This window comes from Sinocyclocheilus anshuiensis, unplaced genomic scaffold (genome assembly GCF_001515605.1).
Source record: "Sinocyclocheilus anshuiensis isolate Anshui unplaced genomic scaffold, SAMN03320099.WGS_v1.1 scaffold235, whole genome shotgun sequence".
Lineage (NCBI taxonomy): Eukaryota > Metazoa > Chordata > Actinopteri > Cypriniformes > Cyprinidae > Sinocyclocheilus > Sinocyclocheilus anshuiensis.
In genome coordinates, this window is record NW_015552562.1 from 596,411 (window position 1) to 611,231 (window position 14,821).

The 14,821-nt window shown below is 36.0% G+C and overlaps 1 protein-coding gene across 2 annotated transcripts in view; it reads left to right on the forward strand.

The window, feature by feature from the left end:
- Positions 1-7,774: 7,774 nt before the first annotated feature.
- Positions 7,775-14,821, forward strand: part of LOC107664766 (mothers against decapentaplegic homolog 5-like) — a 16,663-nt gene continuing 9,616 nt past the window's right edge. The window contains exon 1 of one of the 2 annotated variants that reach the window (XM_016455417.1): positions 7,775-7,788. The gene's annotated coding sequence lies outside the window, so the exon portion shown is untranslated. Of the gene's footprint in view, positions 7,789-7,868; positions 7,947-14,821 lie in introns of those variants that run through there. The other variant, XM_016455418.1, reaches the window with a different exon arrangement.

Here is a 14,821-nt window from a genome sequence, read left to right on the forward strand (position 1 = left end):
AAAATATATTAAAATAGATTTGACATTTTTAATCATATTTCACAATATTACAATTTTGACTAAATTTTTGATTAAATAAATGCACCATTAGTGAGCAAAGGAGACTTGTCTCGAACATTAACTAAATCTTACCAACCCAAAACTTTTGAATAACGTTTGTTTTGCTTCAGTGTTTATTTATATATATATATATCTATATATATTTTTTTTTTTTTTTTTTTTTTTTTAATTAAACCGTACAAAACATCAAACCATTAAGGCAGTACAGTTATAAAAACAAAACAGAAAAAAGAAGTAAAGTATAGCCTACACAAAATTTAAAAAAATAAAATGAAAAATAATAAAAAATAAAAGGTTTGCACCTTGAGGACACATAGAATGAATACAGAGATACAATTTTTTTAGGATTAACAGAACTTTAGATTCCATATGTCTAGATCAACTTTGAATAAAGAAAAGAGAGATTTTTCAAACTGCATTTTTGAGATTGTCTTTGGTTCACTGCAGTTTTAAAGAGAAAATGCTCAGCAATGGTGTTGACTGAATGGTTTGTCTTTAAGCATATTAAAAACACCAGATATGTAAACAACACTGAAAACCTGATTGTCACCAAAACAAACTTCCAAACCACAGACAGACGTTGCTATAGGGCATTTTGCTTCAGGACCCTGACATCAAATAGAGATCCAACACAGTACCAAAACAGTTTTTTGTACAGAGGTAACAAAAAAGTCCTTAAATAGTATTATTGATATAATATTACTTGAAAAAGGTAAATAAATAATATATCTATGGTCATCATCGTTGCCAGATTAAGTAGGTTTAGTGGGAGGGACAACTTCATTAGAGAGCATCTGATAGGACAAAAATCTGTATAGTGCAGTATGAGTCATCAGTTGTTATGTTTTCCCGGATAGAAAAATACTGCAAATTTGGATAGCTAAAGGTGAATTTTGCTAGTTTCTGTTTAAAGGTACACTAACATGTACAATAGATGACCTTAAAGCTAGCACACATGTACAAAAAGCAATAAAAATGTTATTTTAATTTCATGGGGTCTTTAAAAGTTGTAAAACCTATTTAATTTGTTATCCTCAACTCACAATTATATGGTTTGTTGCATTTTATTATTTACATTTAGCATTGTTTTTTTCCCCCCATACATGAGTCTATATCAGAACAGACTTGCCATTTTTGGATCCCAACCAACCATTGGAATCGAAACGAGACTGCTGGAGCTTCCGTAATGACTTTAAATGGAAAGATGCCTGATGTTTAAACCTGCCATTTTGCTTTACTGTGCTTGCTATATCACCGCATACACTCTGGAAACATTTGAGGATGGTAAACAGAGCTTCTGTACCCTGCAGCAGTCCTGGGATGGGATGGGGTGTCTCAAAGCTGCCCAACAGAGCTGGAGTAGGAAACATATGTGCACAGTACCCTTTCTCAGCTGGCAGCCCAAACGAAACATTCCAGCAGCATTTTGCTCCCAGAGCAAGACGCTGGCAGCCTGTTTTGTGTCACAGAGGGCAGTGGGGTTTAGTGCTACTGGAACCTGCTGGCAAACACGCTACTTAAGTTATTATTACAGTAGACATGTAGCAACCAAAGGTCAATGTGCTGAAAAATATTGAAGATACTCTCATCTCCTCTTGCTAAACCATGTTTATCCACGCTGTTAAAATCATTACAGCACTGCACGGAAACAAATGTCAAGTCTAATAAGTCTACATCTGTATTACATTCAGAGTTACACTGTAGGATGCCTGAGACCTTTATAAATAATTTGATGTCTGTTTCTCTTTAGTGTGAATCCAGAGTAATCAGAAGGTTTTTTTTTCTTGTCCACTATTTTGACCTTCTAAATTTAAATCCAATTATCAGTTTTGGTAAATTATTGTTATATCTGGCATTATCAATGGTGATTTTCAATCTGATTTGGACCTAAATGCATAAATCTTACATTTTATTGTAAACAGTCTCCTGTATGGCCTCCAGCACACCTACACATGGCTATTGTAGGATATCTTTGTCTGTGAAGGACCTTTCTAATGGGAAACACATGTGCGGCCATTAATGGCTCAATATAATGTGGTTTTTCACTCTCTGTATATCAAAAATGTGCTTCATGTGGTTCTACATCTACATTTATTGTATCTATTAAAGTCAGAAATATATAAATTGCCTGATTGAACCTGACTTCATTAGGTTACACCATTTTTAAAGGAATAGTTCACCCCAAAATTAAAAATGATGATGAAATGTATGATGAAATGATGATGAAAATGTACTCATCCTCAGGCGATCCAAGATGTAGATGAGTTTGTTTCTTCATCAGAACAGATTTGGAGAAATGTAGCATTACATCACTTGCTCAGCAATGGATCCTCTGCAGTGAATGGGTGCCGTCAGAATGAGAGTCCAAACAGCTGATAAAAACATCACAATAATCCACACCTCTCCAGTCCATCCGTTAACATCTTGTGAAGTGAAAAGCTGCATGTTTGAAACAAATTCATCATTAAGACATTCTTAACTTCAAACTGTTGCTTCCTCTATACATAATATTTCTTTCTCCAATAAAAAAAGAAGTCGTCTTGTCTGAATCAGGAGAGAAATGTGCACAGATCAAGCACTGTTTACAAGCAAAATCAGTCCAAAACAGTTCTAAACAAATATGTCAATGTATTTTTGATGTTAGAGGAAAATAGAGGATGGACTTTTTCACTGGAAGAAGTGTTATTGAGGATTATGGATTTATATATTGGCCAGAAGGGATGGTTTAAAGTTAAAACACCTTAATAATGTATTTGTTTATTACAAACACACATCATTTTGCTTTTCAAGATGATGATAGATGTACTGGAGTGGTGTGGATTACTTGTGGATTATTGTGATGTTTTTATCAGCTGTTTGGACTCTCATTCTGACGGCACCCATTCACTGCAGAGCATCCATTGGTGAACCAATAATGCTAAATTCTCCAAATCTGTCCCGATTAATTTTCTTTTTTGGGTGAACTATTTCTTTAAGGGTAAGATCAAGTATTATCAATAACTCTTTAACGTAACAACTATACACACTGTTCACTTTTTACAGTATATTGGTCTTTACTGAGACTTTCCAGCAGAGCAAAAATATCAGTGTTTGGCAACTTGAAACATGCTTGGAAAATGCACAATGAAGTCAGAGCTCCATTCAAACATAAATGGAATTTATGGCACTCATTTCATGCTAGTCATAAGCTTCAAATTAAATCTTTGTATTGCATGCAGCTGTTCTCTTTTAGCTAGAGTGACAGAGCGAGTTTTCATTGATGGAAAGGCTTACAGTAACAAAACCCAGCCAAGCTTCAGTGTTCGTTTAAAAAAAGGCAGTGACATAAAAGAGACAAACTGTTTAGATTTCTGAAACTGAAAAGAATAAGTTCTTCTTCTGTCCTTATAGACAGACACAGATGTTTTGGGATCTGGGTGGATGACTTTGACAACACACATGACCTGCTCTACATATGTTGCCCTCTGATTTGGCCTTTTGCTGTGTGGGCTTGACCCACAATAGCTCTCTTATATCACATGCAGGACACCCAGTGAGAACAGACTGTCGAACCAGGTTTCCAGTATCCATAAAACTCACAGCTTGTGAAAACCTGACCCTTGTATGAACAAAATCTGTGAAGATGTCTTGAAAATCGAGCTGGAGACACAAAGTAAAACAGGAACAGAAATTAAACTTAATCACCTTAAACTGCACAAAAAACATCTCGCTCCACTCAGAAAGAGTAATGGTTCATTTAATACTACTTAAGAAACTTGCTGGCCTCTGACATTGTTATTTGTTACTTCAGGTGTCTTCAGCTGTTCAAAAATATTGTCCAAAGTAAATGTGAAAAATAGTATTGTATCTTGTATATGCGTTTTATAATAAAAATGTATGCATTCAGCAGACGCTTTTATTCAAAGCGACTAACAGTGCATTCAGGCTATACACTTTTTACCAGTATGTGTGTTCCCTGAGAATCGAACCCAATGACCTTTTGCACTGCTAACGCAATGCTCTACCACTGAGCCACAGGAACATTTGAATTATGTATGCGGTGAATTGTTTAAAGAGTTAACAAATGTAAAACAAGCAAAATCAGTCCAAAACAGTTCTAAACAAATATGTCAATGTATTTTTGATGTTAGAGGAAAATAGAGGATGGACTTTTTCACTGGAAGAAGTGTTATTGAGGATTATGGATTTATATATTGGCCAGAAGGGATGGTTTAAAGTTAAAACACCTTAATAATGTATTTGTTTATTACAAACACACATCATTTTGCTTTTCAAGATGATGATAGATGTACTGGAGTGGTGTGGATTACTTGTGGATTATTGTGATGTTTTTATCAGCTGTTTGGACTCTCATTCTGACGGCACCCATTCACTGCAGAGCATCCATTGGTGAACCAATAATGCTAAATTCTCCAAATCTGTCCCGATTAATTTTCTTTTTTGGGTGAACTATTTCTTTAAGGGTAAGATCAAGTATTATCAATAACTCTTTAACGTAACAACTATACACACTGTTCACTTTTTACAGTATATTGGTCTTTACTGAGACTTTCCAGCAGAGCAAAAATATCAGTGTTTGGCAACTTGAAACATGCTTGGAAAATGCACAATGAAGTCAGAGCTCCATTCAAACATAAATGGAATTTATGGCACTCATTTCATGCTAGTCATAAGCTTCAAATTAAATCTTTGTATTGCATGCAGCTGTTCTCTTTTAGCTAGAGTGACAGAGCGAGTTTTCATTGATGGAAAGGCTTACAGTAACAAAACCCAGCCAAGCTTCAGTGTTCGTTTAAAAAAAGGCAGTGACATAAAAGAGACAAACTGTTTAGATTTCTGAAACTGAAAAGAATAAGTTCTTCTTCTGTCCTTATAGACAGACACAGATGTTTTGGGATCTGGGTGGATGACTTTGACAACACACATGACCTGCTCTACATATGTTGCCCTCTGATTTGGCCTTTTGCTGTGTGGGCTTGACCCACAATAGCTCTCTTATATCACATGCAGGACACCCAGTGAGAACAGACTGTCGAACCAGGTTTCCAGTATCCATAAAACTCACAGCTTGTGAAAACCTGACCCTTGTATGAACAAAATCTGTGAAGATGTCTTGAAAATCGAGCTGGAGACACAAAGTAAAACAGGAACAGAAATTAAACTTAATCACCTTAAACTGCACAAAAAACATCTCGCTCCACTCAGAAAGAGTAATGGTTCATTTAATACTACTTAAGAAACTTGCTGGCCTCTGACATTGTTATTTGTTACTTCAGGTGTCTTCAGCTGTTCAAAAACATTGTCCAAAGTCTTCTTCTTGTATATGCATTTTTATGTGTAGATTAAAACCAACATTTTAGGAACTGTTTAAAGAGTTGTTAACATAATTCAGAATTTAACAGAATAGATGAAACTGGCTTTTTTTTTTTTTTTTTTTTTTTTAAAAAAAAAATTTTTAAAGAACACCAGACATAAAATCCGGCACGCCGCCATTCCTTATTCCCTCGGAACCCTGCGAGACAAATAACAACAGATTCGGTAAAGATCTGCGTATCGACTGGTGCTTTGGAGTGCATCCTGGAGTATTACTCCGCAGCTGTGCCGAGATCCTCCCCAGAGACGGGAAACCCTATTGCTCCGCTGCCTCGTCCAGCCTCGGCGCGCCGCACAAACCAGCGGCTTCTCTTTGATGGTAATTGACTGCAGGGTCTGGGTCTTTGTCGGCGCCGTGCACCTTTACCATCTCATTTGGAGGATGGCAGCACTGTGTGCTCTGAATGTCACACTCTCATTGGGATAATCAATGGGGGCAATCAGATAGCGGACACCTGAGGGACGGCTCCAGCCGCGTGTCTCTGGCAAGGCCGGGCCAAGGACTGAAGCCGCGTTGATTAGTCGTCAGTCGACTGACCCCTGGTGATTACTTTAGGATGTGTCTGCGTGTTTCCTTCATCTGATAGGCTGTGTTAGAGCAATTAATAAAAATATATATATGATTTGAAACTATAGGTGTTTTCCAAGGTTTTATTTTTTATTGATATGAGCATATAAGCATGTTATTTTAAGCAAATATTTCACACATTTATATTATCAGTGTTCTTGAAATGAATGAATTTCAAGGATGTCAACATAATGTTCAGATAAAGATGGATTATACATATTTGAATCCACACTTACCCCATGGCTCATTCATGACAATATAATAAGATTCTTCATTCATTCACTTATTGAAAGACCTTAGAGAAAACCTTGAGAAAAACTCTGAATGAAGATGTTTTCACATCTGCAGTCGATCCAATGCAACTTAAAAAGCATCATAGTCTGAAACTTACTGTTAAAACATATATATATATATATATATATATATAATTTATTTATCTAAAAACTTTCTCCATGTGTTACCTACTAGATTAAACATTCTACTTTTCATTTTCATACAAAATTAAATGAATTGTATGCTTATGTATTGCTTGTAAAGATAAGTTTATACATCCACTAGAAGATAGGTAGATAGATAGATAGATAGATAGATAGATAGATAGATAGATAGATAGATAGATAGATAGATAGATGCAGGAACTAATTAATTTGAATATGACCTCGTGTGTATGCGCGAGCAAGCACCGCGTAACTCGCTCTCTATTGGTTGTTGAACTGCTGAAGTTTTAAAAGCCAGACAGAGTGGAGCCAACTTTCGTGACGTCACGTGACCGTAGCACAACTTCAGGACAGCGCTTGTGTAACATGGCAACCAGCTGTATACTTCCGCCTTTACATAGACTATAGTTCTAAGTGTATTTGGTGGTTGCTCATTGTATCAAGTCCGATTGTGTGCTGTACACAAATTAGGCTGTTTGTTTTCCAGATAATATTCACATAAATAGATACCGTATAAAAAAATAAGCCTAGCGCCTAATGTTATGTAAAATGTTAGAAGTACATTTTAATACATTTTTGGCTAAATGTATTAAAATAAATCGTTAAAGCAGATTAAATCAACAGCATAGCCTATTTTATTCAGCTGCAGGTTGGGCATTTTGGATTAATGTTATTATTATTAGTATTATTATTAATAATTATTATTATATTTAGGGCCTATTGTTATTATTATTATTTGTTATCGGATGTAATAATGATTTCTGTCTGTTGGAAACTGTCGTCTGTTGTTTTTATGTATGCACAAATGTTCATATCGATCTCTATGTGCTCCAGTACTGTTTTTTTTTCCAGTAGAATCACAGTGGCAAAATATCCATAAATCTCAATAACGGCACTACAGAAACAAACAACTAAATAATAATAATAATAATAATAATTAGCAATAAATTCAGGGCCAGATATAGCAAGTTAGAACGAATGAACAGTAATAGGACACTAATACTGTAATAGAATAAATGATATAGAGTTAATTTAATCACTTACAGTTACATTCCCCTTCATATAGGGCCCTCTGATCTCATTAGAACAGGTATTTGACTGTTAGTAGATGCCTTCTAATGTTGTCCATCTTACAACCACTATAGAGAAACCATAATACTCTCATAATACAATACTATACTCCATTTATCACAGACATCGTTTGATGATCTCAAGTGCATCCGCAGGCACAGAAGAGTAGTAGGTTGTCAAATGTGCGGATGGATATGCACTCATGTGATTCGCCTCCAGTCTGTTTGACGCCAGGACTGGTGAGAGACGAGGGAAAGAGAGGCAGCCACTTCATGAAAGGTATGCAATCTAACGATAATACATCTAGCCGATAAAGACGGTTCAGCGGTCACTTATCAACTTTATTCTAACAGGGATGGTGGCTTTTCCGCAGGGGGTGTTGAGAAGTGATTGAAAAAGTTTCCTTGCTGTTTTTCTTTCCTTTTTGTGCGAATGAGGTGAGGAAAACACGTGAACGAAGTATATTTACATTTTATAAAATGAGTATTTAAGATGTTTAAAACGGATTATAGACCGTTATTTTGAGGTTGTAGTGGTTATTTGGGTTTAATTAACGTTAAACCACAAACCTAAACGGCTAACTGGCCATGTAGCAACTCGGCTAGCAGTAAGTTTTCACACAATACAGAAAAACAAATGTAACAAGAATGTATCCAAAAATGTCGTTGTAATTTTTGAAAGTTGTGAAAACGGGTCGTTTTATGGTAAAAGCGGGTTGAATTTAAACCTAATAACTTACCCATGTTTTGAACCCAATCCCACAAAGTTGCAGCTAACGTAGCTTAGCTTCACTCCTCGTTTATTCAGCTAATAAATATTTATGATTTCACATGAAGTCGTGCGTATTTACATACAAAACCCCACGAGGATGAAATAAACAACGGCGTACTTTAATAATAATGGTGTATAGTTAAAGAAAGTGACTGTTCACATTCTTGTGAGGAAAGATGTTCGTGTCGTGGCGTGTCTTACTGGCTGTCTCTCAAAACCTAGTGTGCTGCCCACTCAGACAGCAGTTTTGGGCATTATAGTCTCTAAAAACTGGTGTTCTGCCTTGGCTCGGACTTTCTAAACGTGCCTGTGATGCCCAAAATGCTGTCTAGATGGGCAGCTCACTTGGTTTTGGACAGTCTGTGAGTCTGTCTTCAGTAATATTCGTTTAAATCCCTTGGAAACATTCACAGATGTTTGCTTGTCGTTTACCGACCGAATTGTCTATATGAGGGGTAAAGTTTATATTTTAGCATCTAGTAATCATGGAGAATTTGAGCTGAAATCGGCCATCTCTGTGTGCAGTCTTTGGAAATATCCATAGTGTCCTTCTAAAATTTTTCTGAGCTGTGATCATCCTTGAAACATTTGGAGAAAGATGTTGTGAAGATGGAACTAGATGGTTTAGGTTTGTTTGGGGATTTGTTTAAAAATTGTTTGTGTGGTCTGAGACTTGTTTATTGCTGTTTTTGTGGAGAGTTGTTGAATTTTTTTTTTAGACAAAGCTTCAAAATCATAATTTTTCCGTGGCCTTGGTGTACAGAGATAAATGTTGCACATTGAATGGCATTTTCCTAAGTATCATAATTGCAGTTCTTTGTAGAAACACATTTGAAAGACATCGGCTTGCTTTTGACCTTGACCAAGGGGAGGTTTAGATACGGTCAGCTTGTAACATGTTATCGGAGATGGAGTGCCTTCAAAGAGCAGCATCACCATGTTACTGGCTTTCATTCATCGCATAATAAGATTCTGGTTTATCAACGCGTAGCATTGCTTTAATGGTGATGCATAAATGATTGTCTTGTCAATACGACTGAACTTACTGTTCTTTTTCAGTAGTCTTCCGTTTGAGATTTCAAATTTATCTGTAAGTTGAAACACCATATGCATTAGGATTCATAGCTCACTTTGATGTACAATACGTACACTTTCTTTTAAGTTGAATAGAAATGAGTATGGATTGGTAAGCAGCATAAACAAGATTAAAAATATACATAACAGAAAATATGAGTATGCCACATGATTAAGTTTTTTTTTTTCAATAGCTGCTTAACATGATGAAAAAATATCTTATGTTTCATAGTGGATCTAACATTGTAATTAAAAATTGGTTGGTGCACACAAAAATGGGTTGATTTCAAGATCTTGATCTTTAACATATTGATGAGATGTTAAAAGATGTTTTTTTTCCAGATAAATAAATTTTTTCATGGGTGGAGCTGTATTCTTTTAATATTTGTTGAAATATGGCAGTAAGTCATATTTTGCTTGTGCACTGGTTGTTTTGAAGTTTCTTCTTTGAATTTTTGCAATAGCAGAATTCCTTTCCATTGAGAGCCTCTGAATGTCTGCCAACGTGTAACATCTGTCACATAGATGTTCATGTGAGCGTTCACATCTGTTGTCAATCTTGAGTTATGATCTGATCCTGAATAATATCAAATGCAAATGAATGTTGCAGATGTATACCTTCAGAAACCTGTTTTTCTTTGTAGTATTTCAGGCATGGAGAACAATGGTGTGGTAATTGTTTATGTGCAGCATAAAGAGGGTCTATCCCTATTTGTGTCAATGATGTAAGGCTCCAGGGATGGAGAGACTGGATGGTGTCAAGCAATTAAACAGCCCCCCTCTGAACGACTGCATCTTTGTCTTGGATGGGTGTGACGGCTCTCTTCCTTATTTAGAAAAACCGGTCTTGTTCTGGGCTTGTAAGAAAGCCATATTTTTCTGATCAAATTCAAACTGATACAATTGTAAGGCCGTGCTTCTGTCTTGCATCTGTCGTGCTCTTAAATGTCACTGAAATGTTAGATGGCTCTTTCAATCTGGCTATTATACCTAATTGTATGCGTAATTTGATTGTAAGGATAATGCATGGGTTGAAGCCCACTAGAGGCATTGCGACTGCACGACAGTCCTTGTAATAAATCAAATTGATCCAGCAAGGAATAAAATCACCGCTTCCTTGGTCTGCAGCTCTATTAGTGTCAAAATGTGACTCCATTATGATTTAGAAAGCTGATTTCATGTGTAATTTAGCAAATGGCACTGCCATTGAATGTATATCATAATTATAAAGCAGCATCAAGATGCACATCTTCTGATAATCATTTTGCGGTTGTGGTCAGCATCTTAACATTATTTTCATTATTTGGGATGAAACAGATGACTGTCAATTTTCTTTTTATGGGCATATTAGCCTCACGTCAGACATTTCTTCTTCACTTTTAAAGCAAAATGTCTCTCTCCCCATGAAATAAGAGCATAGAAAGAGTAAAAGCTTTAAGTGGGAGGCTTTTGTGACTCCTAGAAAAATCAATATGGGTAATGCTTTCTGTGCTTCTCATTTTGCAAATGGAGCAGCTGAGTGTAGAGGCAGGATGGAGATAGGGAGCAGGGAAGTGTGTGTTTGTGTATTGAGCTTCTATATTGCTGATCTGAGTCCTGTACTTCCTATTGTTAAAGCTTCGCTATCATCGCTCCCACAGCAATCAAGGCAGAGTGTGCTGGTTACAAGCTGATAACTTGTTTCTGCTGATAAGCAAGGCGTTTTGGTGTGTGCCGACTCATTGAACATAATCGCAGGAAGATTTCAGGAATTCAATCTCTGGCTTGATTTTTACTAGGGCTGCACGATTAATCGCATGCGATATTTAACGCGCATCTTATCAGTAAAGCCGGTCTGTAATCAGCGGTAAATCTCCATCACCTGCGGGCTTTCACATTGAGCAGCATTAACTACACAGAGCCGTTGTTCACTGACGAGCTGCGCTAAACCACGTTCATATTCGCGCGATTTTTTGCGCTGCTCATCAGTGAACAACGGCTCTGTGTAGTTAATGCTGCTCAATGTGAAAGCCCGCAGGTGATGGAGATTTACCGCTGATTACAGAACCGGCTTTCTGACAAGATGCGCGTTAAATATCGCATGCGATTAATCGTGCAGCCCTAATTTTTACCATTCACAGTGTTAGTCATTGGTCAGAATAGAGCAGTTTAAAGTAATGATGAGTTTCAATTCAGGTTATGCTCTATTGACAGCATTGGTGGTGTAGTGTTGAGTAGCACATAAAATACTTGTTTTTTGAAACATACAGAACATATTATTTAGATGCTTTCTTATTTTGTCAATATTACAGCTTCTATCATAGTCACGTAACTTTGGCATGGTATGTGTGAGGATCCGGAAAACAGGAATTACGTCAGTGACAAACTGTATGAAGTTGACACCCGCCCCCAGTGAAATGCAGGTACTTTTCCCACAGTAAATAGTTTTTTTTTGTTTGTTTTTGCAGCAGTGACCGTGACAGGTGACTTCTCCAGTCTTAAAGACAATTGACACATACTGTTTTGTTTTTTTAAATGCAAACTTCATAGCTCACATAATACGCATTTTAAAGAAAAATGACTGAATAAATTTTCATCTCCATATACTTATTAGTGCCTGTTTAGTATTACTGCTATTTTTGAAGGACTAGTAGATTTTTCCAACCGAAGCTGTCAACACAGCTAAACTTACACTACCAATCAAAATTTATTATTTTTTTTATTATTATTATTTTTTTACTTTTATTTAGCAAAGATGCATTAAATGGATCAAGTGTCACATTTCAAATAAATGCTGTTCTTTTGAATCTTTAATCAAAGAAACCTGAAAAAAGTATTCATTTCCGCAAAAATATTAGGCAGCACAACTATTTTCAGCATTAATAATTATAAGAATAGCTGCAAATCAGCAAATTAGAAGGATTTCTGAAGGATGTAGTAATGATGCTGAAAATTCCGCTTTGCGTCACATGAATAAATTACTTTTTAAAGTATATTAAAATAGGAAAGTTATTTTAAATTGCAAATAATATTTCATATTACTGATTTCATTGTATTTTTGATCAAAGAAATGCAGCCTTGGTGAGCATAAGAAACTCCTCAAAAAAGGGGGCAGAATATCTTAACAACCCGAAACGTTTGAACAGTAGTGTATATTGAACTCCTAACATTACCTTTAATTCATATGATGAACTGCAAAATTAGATCTGTACTCCTGGTGGAAGACAAAGACATGTCAATTGCAGCTTGTGCTATTAATGTCAGGGCTGGTTTGATTTGCTCCTGCTTCCTTTGTATATATGTGCCTGTACACTCACAGGGTCTGAACAATATCGGGGAAGCTCTGTTGTACTGACGGTGGAGTGAGAAGAGATGACCTACTTTACTTACTGTTTGGAGATGTTTGACTGTTGTTCGCCCGTCTTAACTGCACCTTTGACTAACAATGATTACTGATCCATCATTCTCATTTTACATAAAGCATGGTGTGGTTTGACAGGACAAACACCGCAGTGGTCTGGGTGTGGGAAGTGCTTTGAATAGTAACATTTTGTCCCGAAGAGCCAATGGGCTGATGTTTGGCAGCTGAAGAGGTCAAGGGGAAGGGATGTGGCTACAGGAAGTGCCTCGCAGAGGTCTTATATCCTTTCTGTCCTGGTTACATTTGCAACTTTTTCAGCAGCTGTGCTGTGCTCTGCTCATCTCGCTCTGGGAGCTCCCTGGGTGGGGCAGCGGGAGGCTGTTGCTTACAGATCCAACACAATGAGTCTGTTGTAGTTCACCATAACACATGGCAGATGGGTACATCCTAACAGTTATCTGCAAGACCTCAGATGTGTGCGTAAGTGTGTGGTTTTTATAACTGAATAGGCGGTAGTGTTTTTTGCGCACTTCCTTTGGACAGTGTTTTTATGTATTTGTATTTTTTTTTAAGATGTCTAAAATTGTCATTGTGTGCATTGATATACTGGTTTAAATGATTGGTCACTTGTTACAGAACTTGTAAGTAGTCTAATTATACTATTCAAAGACTAGGAATACAATTTAGCCTGTTTTTCAGCACTGTGAAGAGCTGAATAGCTGTAGCGTAACTGTTTGTCACCCATAAGGGCTATGGACTTTTTTTTTTTCTGTACACACCAATTTTAAGTTAAAATTTGTGTGAATGCATGAGGAATAGTATATATTTTACATCAGTGCTTCCCAACCTTTTTGACTCAAATGCTTCCCATTATCCACAACCATATTCAAAGGCCCTGTCGTATAGGCTAATTGGTTTCCGCATCTGCTGTAATGTCAGTTTTGTTCTCAAAACTTTTTTTTTTTTAATGTGCGGAATCTGGGATTGTTCATAGATTAAAATAAAGTAATTTTATTTACTTACTTATTAAAGTAAATAAAGTAATTATAATTAAAATTGACATTTAATTTCAGAATTCCAAACGTTTTAAGAATGTTGAAGTGAATTTACATGACTTTTCCAGTTGTTTGATTTATTTACGGATGCACAGAAATGAAAATTATTGGCCGAAGCCGAAACCGAACAAAATTAAACACCGGGCCGAAGGCCGAATACCAAACACGGTTTTTCGAGTTATTTTCCCCATGTATTTTTTTATTTTTTTTTTTCCACCATTGCATAAATTAAAAAGCCAAAATGTGCTTTTTACTGTTTTGTCTTGCTTTTCAAAGAAAAAAATCAATTACAAAACAACAATTTAAAAATATTTAACACTGAACATTTTTAACATTCTAGCAGACACTATACCAAACAAAGCACAATTTAACTTTAAAATAATAATTTTTGGCCATCAGACCCCCTTCATGAATCAGGCATGTTTTTTTTACTGTACAATTAAAAGCAGCCTTGCTGAGAAGAGACTTCTTTTAAAAAAATTTTTGGCCATCAGACCCCCTTCATGAATCAGGCATGTTTTTTTTATTGTACAATTAAAAGCAGCCTTGCTGAGAAGAGACTTCTTTTAAAACATTAGAAAATATTACAGATCCTAATTTGAACACTATGTGTGAATGTTATAATAAATGTATTAAAACAGAGCTGTTGTAATGATTATCATTATTATTGTCTTACTTTTTATTTTACAGAACAACAGTAAAATTACAATACTAACATTTATGAATGTTGATAAGAGTTCTTGCTTTTTCTCAACTTTTATTTTGGCAGAAACGCGCAGGAAGACCTCAGTGCTTATTTTTGTTGACAACCGATTTATAAATGAGTCTCATTACAAACTGGTACGTATCGCATTTTCACACGCCTTGTAAAAATTCATAAAAATGTGACTGAGCAACTGACGACTGCAAATACCGAATGCCGAATACCGAACACCGAACACAGTTTTTCAAATTTTTTTCCCCATGTATTTTGGCAATTTTTTTTTTCACCATTGCATAAAGCAAAGCCAAAATGTGCTTTTTACTGTTTTGTCTTGCTTTTCAAAAAATGAAATCATCAATTACAAAACAA